The 12,267-nt window shown below is 36.4% G+C and overlaps 1 protein-coding gene across 3 annotated transcripts in view; it reads right to left on the reverse strand.

Moving 5' to 3' along the window:
* The window catches only part of Grid2 (glutamate ionotropic receptor delta type subunit 2), a 1,393,268-nt gene that overhangs the window by 357,983 nt on the left and 1,023,018 nt on the right, over positions 1-12,267 (reverse strand). The gene's annotated exons all lie outside the window — the stretch shown is intronic.

The raw sequence follows: 12,267 nt of genomic DNA on the forward strand, positions 1-12,267 counted from the left end.
GACACATTACAGAATTGCAGTAAAGCACTGAACAAATAACTTCACATTTAAATTCTGTGATATGGGAAATCATATTTAAATAAAGTGGCATCTTGCTTAAAATAATGATCTGTGTCAGTGATTAAAGCAGTAAGAAGCCCTCTCCAGACAAATATAAATATCAATACTATGCATGCTGACCATTTTCTAGCTGTATTATTTATTTTTTATTGTTTTTTTTCAAGGAGATAGAAATGCATTTACAACTTTTAGGTACCAAATAAAAAAGGGACATAAGAAAAGTAAGATGCCACTTGGAATGCTAAATCAACATCAATAAATCAATTCTCTGAAATGATAAAAGTTTTAACATATTCTAGGTAAAGTAATGGTTGTATTGTGTGTGTGTGTGTGTGTGTGTGTGTGTGTGTGTATGTGTGTGTGTGTGTGTGTGTGTGTGTGTGTGTGGTGTGTGTGTGGTGTGTGTGTGTGTGTGTGTGTATGTGTGTGTGTTGTGTGTGTGTGTGTGTGTGTGTGTGTGTGTGTGTGTGGTGTGTGTGTGTGTGTGTGTGTGTGTTTACTAATGCATACATATGAAGGTCAAAGCACAACTTGTTGCAGTCAGTTCTCACTTTCCACCATGTAGGTTTCCATGGATCAAATTGAGGTCATCAGGCTTGGAGACAAGCACCATTACCTATTGGGCCACCTTGCTGACCCAATACTGATATTTTAATTATAATTACATCTAAAACCTAAATAACAATGTATATGGCTTATTTATGCATGTATTTATTTGTATATGAAGCAATTTTAATATGGACTACACTTTTAATAAATATGGAAATTATCTGCATGGATATATAAAGAAATTCCTAAATTTTCATTGAATTTCATGATATGTGTATTCTATGCTTGGGTGAATATTCAAGCTCCCTAGGAAAGCAAGTCATAATTATGATGACATTTCTATTTCAACTGACAGACACATCTAAAACCACAGACACACACACACAGACACACAGACACTGACTGACACACACACACACACACACACACACACACACTCCTTGCTTGAGTCTCTAAATTTTGTTTGGTCTTCCTGGGGAGTTGCTCATTGACTTTTTCCGAATTAGTGGTACAGCAGATGTCTGGTGGATATCTGTGTCATTGTTCCTTATTTATATACTAGATACTACACTGCACAGTAAAAGACTCAAAAATCACTTATTCAGAATGAAAATCCCAAACATCCTGAATATCTAGAAACACAGTCAGAAATAATCAGTGACAATAACTCACTCTTTATTAAGTCTTACCTTTTTCATGTGTCAATTTGGTCAACCCATTTATCTGCTTTATACAATAACTATTCAAATATTTAACAACATGAAACCTTTGGTCTTTCTGCACTACCCAGAAACTCTCAGAAGATGATATCTACCTTGTGATATAATGAGCATGGGAAATATGATATTGGATTGAACACTGACTTATGGTTCTACACTTCTGGTTACCCACAGTCTGTTCTTTTAGCCCTATTTACAAATGGAGAGATGCCCTCCTTCCTGTCTAATGTCAGCTTTCACTGGAAAACTCTGCCAACTCTTATCATTTTAGAGGCTAAAAATCTATCTTATATCATATAAGCTATACATTTTGTATTTGAAAATTCTTAAATTTTTCTCACAAATATAAAAAAAGGTCTTTCCCCCAATTTCTTACAACCTCTGATAGTTCATAAATGTGCTTTTCCTCTTTTCTTTTTAATGTCAAGTCAATCTGAAGATTTGTCTCTATGTCTACAAATACTGAGAAGACTCTGGTGTATTGTATAACTGGAAACCCAGTCATGGAAGTGGCACTGTGAAATCTTTATACTTCCAAGTCAAATTGCATGTGATTCACAGCTTCTCTGAAAAGTCCTCTTGACAATATTTGACAGTGATATTGCTTCTTACTTGGTTTTCAGAGTCTAGACTGAATATTCACTACTATAATTTACGTTTCTACTAAATAACTCAATTTTACCTCAGATCTGATATGGCCTTGCCCATACTCATGACAGACCACTTAAATTCTGGCCAGATGTCTAGTGTTTCAATGTGTGACACATTTTGACATAGTAGTAATTTTTGTAGCCTCATTATTTTCTCCTTATGTCCCATTTTAATCTGTCATTATTGATTTTCTTTTATAAATATACCCCTGTCCACTCTTGTCACTGTTCTGTGCCCCAGCTCTCCACAAGTCTGTCTGAAACCCATTCTTCTTCCTCTTCATATCACAAGTGAGCGTCTCATTCTTCAGAGAAAATTTGACTGCTACATCAAACTTTAATGGTTTCAGTGGGTTTGCCTTGTCCTAGGAAGAGGATTCCATCTATAATAGGAGTTACATGTGTTTTGAGGGACAATTCTAGACACTCATCAGAGCAGAGTCACACTGACCTGTTTTCACCAAACATCTTTCTGAGGCTGCTTCTATGGTCTGAAATGTCTCCTGAAACTTCTTCAAGAAAATTCACATCTGGGCTTCTCACAAGGTAAGCTTTCCATGCCTTTTTGACTAGGACAGTAACTGTATTTATAATAGCAGTTGCCTACACAGCTGACTTTTAGAAAAGTTATAATTTTCAGATATTTATATGACTTTTAATAACATGCTATTCCTCTGTTAGACTACAACTTCCAACAGGCAGAAATATGAGTGAGTACACACACACACACACACATACACACACACACACACACACACACACACACACACACCTGGTGTCTATTACCCATTCTTTGCCTTCTATAATCATTTTGCTCATCAACCTTCCTGGTGAACAGTAGTTTTCCCTTACTTTTCCTCCTCCTTATCTTTTGCAGATAGGCTAACTATGTAGCCCAGACAATCCACTTCCTTCCTCCCTCTGTCCAGTGCTGAAAATTAAGTGCTAGGCACACAGGCATATAATGACACATCCAGGTAGAGGAATATTTTAAAGAATCAAACGAAAGGACAAAATAAAAATTGACAAAGTTTCATAGCAATGATAAAACTTATTAACTTGAATAATTACTTGGATATTTGAAGTATATTTCTAGGTTTTCTAGTGTTTATATTTTTTATAGTTTTTCCAAAGTCACTAAGAATCTCCTCATGTATGATGAAATATCATTATGTCTAACATTTAATGTAAAATGATGTTTTCAAAATTTGATTAAGAGTAGCATTAAAAGTATATTTGAGAATAAAAATATTCTCAAAACTATCCTAACTAATTACACTGTTAAAACAATTTCTTTGAAAGGAGATACAAAGTTAGCATTCTTTCAAGTCATAAAAAGTGGATAATGAGCAGCACATAGCACATGGGGTATTACTAAAAAGAAACACAACTGGAAATCTTAGAAGATTAAATTTAATACAATTTAAAAACCTTTTCCTCCAAACTTAATCAGAAATAAATTGTCACAGGAACAAATCTTCATAGTTTGTTCTTCAATGTGATACTGTGGCCATCACAGGATCCCAAATAACTGGCACATAGTCTGAGCCATATCCTGGGTTTACATATGTGTTCTGATTATTTGTTTTTTAAAAGTGACTTTGGGGGAACTGAAGGTACAGCTCAGTAAGAAAAGCCATTGGAACAGTAGCTAGAGAACTAGAGTTCAGCAACTGTCTCAAAAAACAAGGGTATGGCTTCTTAAATGTTATACATGGACAGGGTACCCACAGAGACAGCTGATCTGAGCTCCTGAAAACTCACTGACTCTGCATACATGTGCACACAAATTAATCTGGAGTCCAGATCATTTGATTTGTTAGGATATTATGCTAAAGATCAAATACAGTTTGCAAGTACTTTCAAATGAGACCCCAGGAAAACATAAGGGTCTCCTAAGTCCTTTTCAATTGGCTTTGAAGAAAAAGCAGGTTTTGTATTTGTATACTCTTTTCTCTAAAAAATAAACATATACCTTATAGAATTTAGAATATGCCAAATTCAAATCAAAGAACATTCTTTTCTTAATTTTGTAAATAACATTTATAAAAATTCATTCATCACTGGAAAGGAATGTATTAATTTCCCCAAGATACCACTCAGCTTAATCAGGAGTTTGGACTCTTCCAAACAGCCAATTGTAAGTTTTAGTCTTAAAACTTCCCCTGACAGTCCTACCTTACTATTATTGTCATTATATAAAGAAGAAACAAGAAAGTTTCCAAAGGGTTTTGCACATATTCAGCCCACTGAGTTGCAGAAAGTATGTGTTTCCCCCTTCTTTTCACAAGAATGATATTTTCTAGTTCAGTTTTATTCTTAGTAGTGACTATGGGCATTATTTGATATCCATTGCTCCTCAACTAAAGACTCATGCAGAAAAAGCAAATAAGGTTCCTCGAAAGGAAGAAGAGGGAAGGAAGTTGGAGAAAGAGGGAGGGAGGGAGGGAGGGAGGGAGGGAGGGAGGGAAAGAGGAAGAAGAAGGGAGGGAAGAACACGTTTGCCGCATGATGTGTAACTGAGCATGTTTAAGCATCAGCCTGTCTATGATAGTAGTTTTTAAGGGCATATGAGTTTTCTCTTTTGATATCTTGGATTGAAAGTATACCACTGAGGAACAAACTATGTGGACCATTTCAGGTCTGTCATTTTGTAGCCAGTGGCGTCTAAGTGGTAGCACAGTTTTCATTTTGGAACTTTTATGTAAAATTATTATTCATATTACATGATTGTTTGATGCTTAGTAATATGTGCATGTAACAATAGTGTAAATTCAGAATTCAACTTCCAATATAACGTTCCAAAGAACTATGGGATGTAAATCATATTACCCAAATGAACTTAGAAAGGCACATAGTGGAGAAAATGGATCAAATTATGGAATGGATCTTTTTTTAATTTTCTCAAAGTCGGGATTTTATGTAGCTATTTGAAAGACAAATAGACATGTTTTAATATCACATTGTTACAGATTATTTTAAATTAAAATGCTTAACACACTTAGCATTAATTTTCAAATATACTTCTGGAAATGAATAAATCTCTAAGCTGAACTAATGGAAGCGTTGTTAAAGTAATTCTTATTCTGACATTAAGTCATGCTTAATAATATTAAAATATATTTCCTCTTACATTGATATGCAGGGCATTTGTGAACTCATTGAAAGGACAGAATTAATATGGTCACAGTTAGTACATGGTAAGGCAATTAACCTAATTTTGAAGTACTGTAGATAAATAGGTCCTATCTTGTTAATGCAGCTATTAGTATCATTTAACACTCACATAGTACTCACTACTAGTTTTCAATTATCATTTCAATTTACTGTCACAAACATTATATGAGTCATTATATACTGTCACAAACAACCTATTAATGCCTCAATCTTGCAAGTAACAAAAGGCAGTCAGATTAAGTCATTTACCTAATGTTACAAAGAAGAATCAGGAGCTGCCCACCCAGGTAGGCAATCTCCAAGTCAGCATAATACCCACTAGCCTCCCTGTCTCTCCCCAAATATCACCTCATTGTTTCAGAATTGTGGATAAACTGTTCTCCTTCAGCATACAGTTCCAATCTCTCACTGTGAGATTGTTGCATGAGATCCAGCCATTTACTGACATTCCAGATAGAATAAAAGAAGAGGATCAAAATGAGGAAGAGTCTTTCTAGGAAATAAATGTCCCAGAGGCTTGCTGGGAAATACATATTTTAGGCAAGCGATCTGGCAGTCTAAAAAATAAAAGAAAGGAAAAGGAAAAATAAAAGAAAAAAAAAGAGGTGACCCATATTGAAGGACACCAGCAGTCTTTCATTGCATTTCTTCATGTGGAATTACTGCTTTAAGATCAGTGCAAGTCCCTGTAGATGTCTATTTTTACATGCACATAGTTATGTATGCCTATTTCCTTTTCTTCAATAAATATTGACTATGTGAGCAACAGCATACAGTCAACATCAAACTATGGTCTTTGTAAAGATGGCTGAGTTTTAAGCATCCACTCTTTTTATTCTTCATCTTTCAGCATGTAGAAGGATAGCACATAACTATTCAAAAGGTTATCTGTTGAGTATGAAGGTGCTCTGACTAATTTAATCATTTTATTCTTGAAGCATTTTTAGAAAATTTCATTTTTCATATGCTTATTATGATCAATAGGTATTTGGAAATGTGTATCATACCTACATATCTAAATGTCAATGTTTTCCTCTATTTCAATAACTGTTTCATCTCTGACACCATGATAAATAACAAGAACATTAGTACTAGTTGGTTTTGAGTGTTCTTCATCTACCTGAAGAATTTGCTCTCAAGAATATGCCTTCCAGTCTTCTAGCTCTTGTCAGCAAGACTCATGCCTGCTCTAGCATACTATGTCACTTGCTATCCTTGGAGGAGTTTTCCCCTAGTTTTCATATCAGGTTTTCTCCTCCAGTCTAAATTCACATACTGAAAAATACATGTTTCCAATTTTTAAATGTGTTTTCAATTGGCTTAGATACTTCCCTCAGTTGACAGCATGTCCTCCTTTTCCCTGTCTCTCACTACCTCCCATAGCTTGCTTATCTCATAATATCTATTTTATCTTCTCAATGATAATAATTACTTTTAGAGGTGGTTACTAGACTTCTATAATCACATATTTCACACTATTGCCCATAGTATATTTCTAAAGAAAAGTATGTCAACTCCTTATTCTTTGCAGTTTTGTAGAAATCAGTATTTTGATTAAAAAGACCAAATTTGATAAAAAAATTGAGAGGAAGGGAATAAAGCCTTTCCCCTTAGGAAGAAATCACGAGTTTCACAATTTTCTATAGGAGAACCTAAAGTTTAGTATGTTGAGATCTAATATATTCAGCTCACATATCTGGGTCTCAACTCAACATATGTGAGCGATCCCACAACTCAGCACTCAAGGCCAAATCTGAAATTCTGAGAAGGCAAATTGTCTGCCCAAGGGGAGAGATGAACAAAGCATTGGATGGGCCATGTTATGGTGTTTCAAAAACCTCATCATCTTTATTGCTCTGTATTTTCTATATTATCTTTTCAGAGAAATTACTTCCCAAATATTTATTCATTTCTCTGTTTATGCTTTGGTATTTCTGTTAATTTGAATCATTACTTCTCTTAACTTGACTTATCTCTAAGGAATACTCAGACTGAGAAAATATTTACAGGCACTGGGGATGTGTACACATGAACAAGTGAGCACATAAGGTATTAGAGGCAATATAAGAATTCAAATCAATGCAATTCATCATAGAGTTAGAGAGTATGAAACGATGGTTTAAACAAATCCACTTGATCATTCTGTTAAATATAGTTACTGAAGGAAAAGGCAATAGCTTCATCAGTGCTATCAGGCTATGGAAATAATTCTAAAAAATAATGATGAATTTTGGATAGTGGTAGAGTACTGACAAGTGATGGTATTTATGGTTCAATCTAGGTTTTCAGCCAAATGCTGATTGTTGATACATCATGTGTGAGGTATTATAGAAAGGAGAGATCCAAAGAAATCAGTAGTTTTGGATTAAGCAACTTGACTGAATTTGTCCTATACTGTAACACTGTAATAGGGAAGTATGGAGGCAGAGCAAGTTAGAGGGAAAACATAGATATTCAGCTTAGAACATGTAGTGTTTGAGGTTCTCCTTAGACATGTCACAGAAAAGTCTGGGTGAGTATTAGGAAATGCAAATATCTGTAGTTGAAATGAAGGGCTTGAGTGAAGAAACATATTTCCAACTTATAAATGATAATGGAACCATTTGATTGATTGAGTTTATGAGAAAACAGATATATAGAAGGAAAGTGGTAGCATTATTTTGGAGCCTTCCCCTCCTCCCTTTCACTCCCCATTTCCTATATAGCTATATGATTCTTAGAGAAGAGGAGCTCTACCTTGCATGTTAAACATTCCTCAGAGTTCCAGTTAACACTTTAAGCCTTAATAAATGCAAATTAATGGTGAGCAAGAAGAATACTCCATATTACTTATATGATGTCAGATTTCAGGCATTATCTGATAGCATTACAAACAACTTAAACATAACATATTTCTTCGATCAAGAGATATTGCTGTAACTTCAAGAAAGAGATAATCATAAATCACTCTTTTTTGTACAGATACTTTCTGTTTTCTGATGGTTCATATCAAAGCTACTTGCAGACAGTGTGCAAAAACAGTATCTGCCTGAAGTGCTTGTATTTCAATAAAATTCTAACCAATGGCAAATGATTAGATTGAGTGGATTTTTGCTTTAATTATAGTAAAAAGTTCAAAAACTCTAAGATTTTCTTGGGATCCTACATATTTAGTGTTCTGTACAGAGGAAGGAAATATAATTCCTCATAAGTGAAAATAGAAAGGGCTCCCAGAGACTGTGTCTGTAAGAAGTGAGTGATTTGGGCCACTCCCCAGTGATCACTCACCACATCCAGTAATGTGGACAATGACTGAGCAATCCACTCAAATGACCCCACAGTGCATGGGGAGCCTCTGCAGTCAGTGTGGGTCACTGCCTACCTTGACACAGTACAGTCCTGGGTCATTTTGTATTTGCATTCAATCAGAGAAATAAACTTAAAGCCTGTCATTATAGAATTATCATTGTTGTTGTTGTTTTTCTGTTCCTTTGTATAATGGTTCTGACTGTCCCCAAACTAGCTCTGTAGACCAGGCTGTCCTCGAACTCTCAGCGATCCTCCGGCCTCTGCCTCATGATTGCTGGGATTAAAGGTGAGCACCACCACTGGCTAGCTGAATTACCAAATCTTAAATAAACCTCAAAATTCCTGTGACTCAGAACCACAGATGTCTGAACTGAAGTCAGGATTGAAAGACAGAGTTAATCTCACCAGTAATTCAGGAAATGGCTCTATGTCCAAACATCCATTCTGAAAATTAGCATGCAAAACCTAACAAACCTTCCTCAGGAGTCTGTACACAGACTGCTATAAGGTGAGGAAATATTTCAATTTCCCATGTGCGTGTTTATATTTCTCTTCACTCTCGAGACCCAAAGAAATAAGACATGAAACCCCTATTACATCAATGACATTCCTAAGCAAAACTGCACTGTGCCATCTTCCACATGAGGCACATTTCTACACACTTGTAATTTTCATTGTCACTTCAGCTGTGATTTTCATGGAGTTTACATTCTAATGAAAAACGATCAAGCAATCTAAACACTATACCTTACAATTATGGACCCACAATCACAGAAAATTCCATGTTTGGAATGTCTTTTAAAATTTATGTTGAATAATACGTGGGCACTCTTTTTTCCATTCATTTTTCCCAGATCCCTGGCTGGAGATAGATGAAAGCTGAGATAATGGATGGCATTTCAGAGACAATAGATGTCAAGATTTATACATACCCCATTATAGGGTTTTCTTATCTGAGCTCTGGTCTTGATATCACCTTGGATTTGACTGATGCAGTAGTCTTCTAATTTATAACCTTTAACCTACCAAGTATTTTTAATTCCACACATAGTTTCTCAAAGGTTTGCTTGCCCTTGCCTGTAAGCTGTCTTTCAAATCAGAGTCATTCCTAGACAGCAATATTCCCACTGGCAAACACCCCATTCATGGTCTTTAGCTTCAAGTCTTATTACCACCACTTACCTATGCTTGCCATCTATTACATCATATGCTTAATGATTCAAGTTCTTTATCTCATTGAATTTCTCTTTGATGTTTGTAATGTGTGCCAATTAAATATCACCTGCAAATTCAGAAAATTTTTGCTACAACAATCCACTAAGTAATTTGCATCTATATAATTTATCCTTTCAGAGATGTTTCCTCATCCTTTGTGTTCATTAGTGTTAAATCCTCCTTATCAACAACAAATATTTGTGGAAATGTTTAGTCTTATCATTCCACACACAGTGTATGTGCTATATTACAAATATGCTTCAGCTCTATAGGTACCCAATGGACAGATGTTAAACATTTAATATTCAGATTTGCAAAACCTCTTACCATAGGCACCATTTGAACTCCTTTCATGTCTACATCTAGTACACTCTAGGAAACTCAACCAATTAAAGTGTGCTTAGCCTGATTTAAAAATTAACACCTGAGCTGATCATCTCATATGACCAACCCAGCCACATAACCTTTGACCTTCAGTCTGTCCAGCTTATGTGATAAAGAGTTACACAGAGATTGTGGGAGTGCAAACCAATGATTGGTTCAGCCTTAGATTCATGCCATGATTTGAGGCCACCCCTGCCATTGCCTGAGCATCAGGACCCTGAGGCTGGGTGGCCCAGAAACCTAAGATAGAACCAAACACTATAGGAGGGAGGAAAGGTCAATGTAATGATGCCTAACAATATTCTATATACTCATATTGCTTAGCTCAATTGTCATCCAAGAGGCTTCATTCAGCAACTGAAGTAAACATATGTAAAGACCCACAGTCAAGATTAGGTGGAGCTTGGGAAATACTATGGAGGGGGAAAGGCTGTAGGAGTCAGGGGGTTCAGGAACATCTCAAGTGATCCCACAGAATCAAATAACCTAAGGTTTTAGGGATTCACAGATACTGAACCAACAACCAGTGAGCCTGCATTGGACTGACCTAAGCCCTCTGTGTATATGTGACAGCTGTGTAGCTTGGTCCTCTTGTGGGACTCCTAACATTAAGAGCTGTCTCTCACTCCTTTACTGACTTTTGGGACCCTATTTCTTTCTCATAATGGGTTGCCTTTCTACAAGGCAAGAAGCTTAGTCTTACTGCAACTTGATATGCCATGTTTGGGTGATATCCATGGGAGGCCTGCCCTTTTCTAAATAGAAATGGAGGAGGAGTGGATGGGGTAGAGAGACAGAGGAGAAGTACCTGGGAGGGATTAGGACTGGGAAGAGAGGAAGGAGGCGAAACTGCGGTTGTTATGTTAAAAAGAAAAAAGTGAGAGACAGAGCTTAGGAACTGTTTGATTTAAGGTATCCATATGGAGTTCTTTCTTTTAAAATACCTTGTTCCTAATCCTCTCTTGTAAAACACTTTGTTTGCAAAACTACATCACACTTCAGGAGGTTCATCATCATCCATTGCTGGACAGCCATGTACAAGTGTGGAATGGGGACAGATTATGACTTGGTGAGTGACAAAAATTTGGTGGATACAGGTATTTTCACAGATACAGTGCAGTCTGGAAAAGGCATGGAAGCATGCAGAGATGTGTGTGCTTACCTTTAACACAAAAATGTCTAGCCTCTTTCCAGCCACTAATTCTTTCTAAAATTCAGGAATTATGGGCATTCTGTCACCACAAACTGGACTTCTTAGATCACTGTGATGAGGAGGCTGTTTGCTGTGCCTCCCTGAAGAACAGCCTGACTATGAGGCTGGTAAGCCTCATCTTTGCCAAGAGCTATTACAGCCATGCTGCCTGTGCAGATGATGGGGAGAGGACAGATCAGCACACTGCTGATGTTTGAGCTATCCCTCACAGGCAAATTCCTTTTTTCCTCTTCTCTGTATTTTACACAGCAGCAGAAACGATTCCACCAGTCCTCATTGCTGAGATGAAATTACTTGGGGGCTTAAATAATAACTCAGTGCATTATCTCCCTTTAATCTAACATTCTAATTGTGTTTTCATATGCTCCTTTTAGTACTAGGCATAACCTGCTTGTGTTCTATATGTCCATCAAGAGCCCACACCTAGACTGTTCCACTGGGGTGATCATTGGGTACAAGAGAGTCACCATGTTCACAGTCAAAGTCTGTCTCTTGGCTATGCTTTCCCAGTGTGTTTTTATTCTAAACCATTGTTCTGTTGTCATGTGGCCATTGCACTTTTCCTGTACTTCTGAGCATGGTTCATTCCTTTTAACTCCTCTGAGTTTTCAACTCCTAATAATTATATCTTAGCATATTAACTAATTTCCCCCAAATCAGTCTTTCTGTTAATTTGTTGCAGTCACTTTATCATAGACATCCATTTATTTCCCAATGTATTATTTTTTTAAAGTCTTATCTTCATTCCACTGCCTTCCCAAGCCTATCTAACCTATCTTTTTAAATTCTGAATTAAATCACACTTTTGTTGTATGTAAAAGCCCTTTGTAACTTTTACCAACTGAATAACAAAGTCTGGATTTTCAAATTTGCTAAATCCATTTATATAATTATGGCTGCTGTTGCCTTTTACCATCCTGTTCATCTTGAATACCCAGCATAATTGTTCCTGTTCCATGAAAACCTGTTCTCTTGCCAGGCCAGGGCTGCTCCCTGGCCTATAAGTTGTCAT

Source organism: Cricetulus griseus, chromosome 8 (genome assembly GCF_003668045.3).
Source record: "Cricetulus griseus strain 17A/GY chromosome 8, alternate assembly CriGri-PICRH-1.0, whole genome shotgun sequence".
NCBI classification, from domain to species: Eukaryota; Metazoa; Chordata; class Mammalia; order Rodentia; family Cricetidae; genus Cricetulus; species Cricetulus griseus.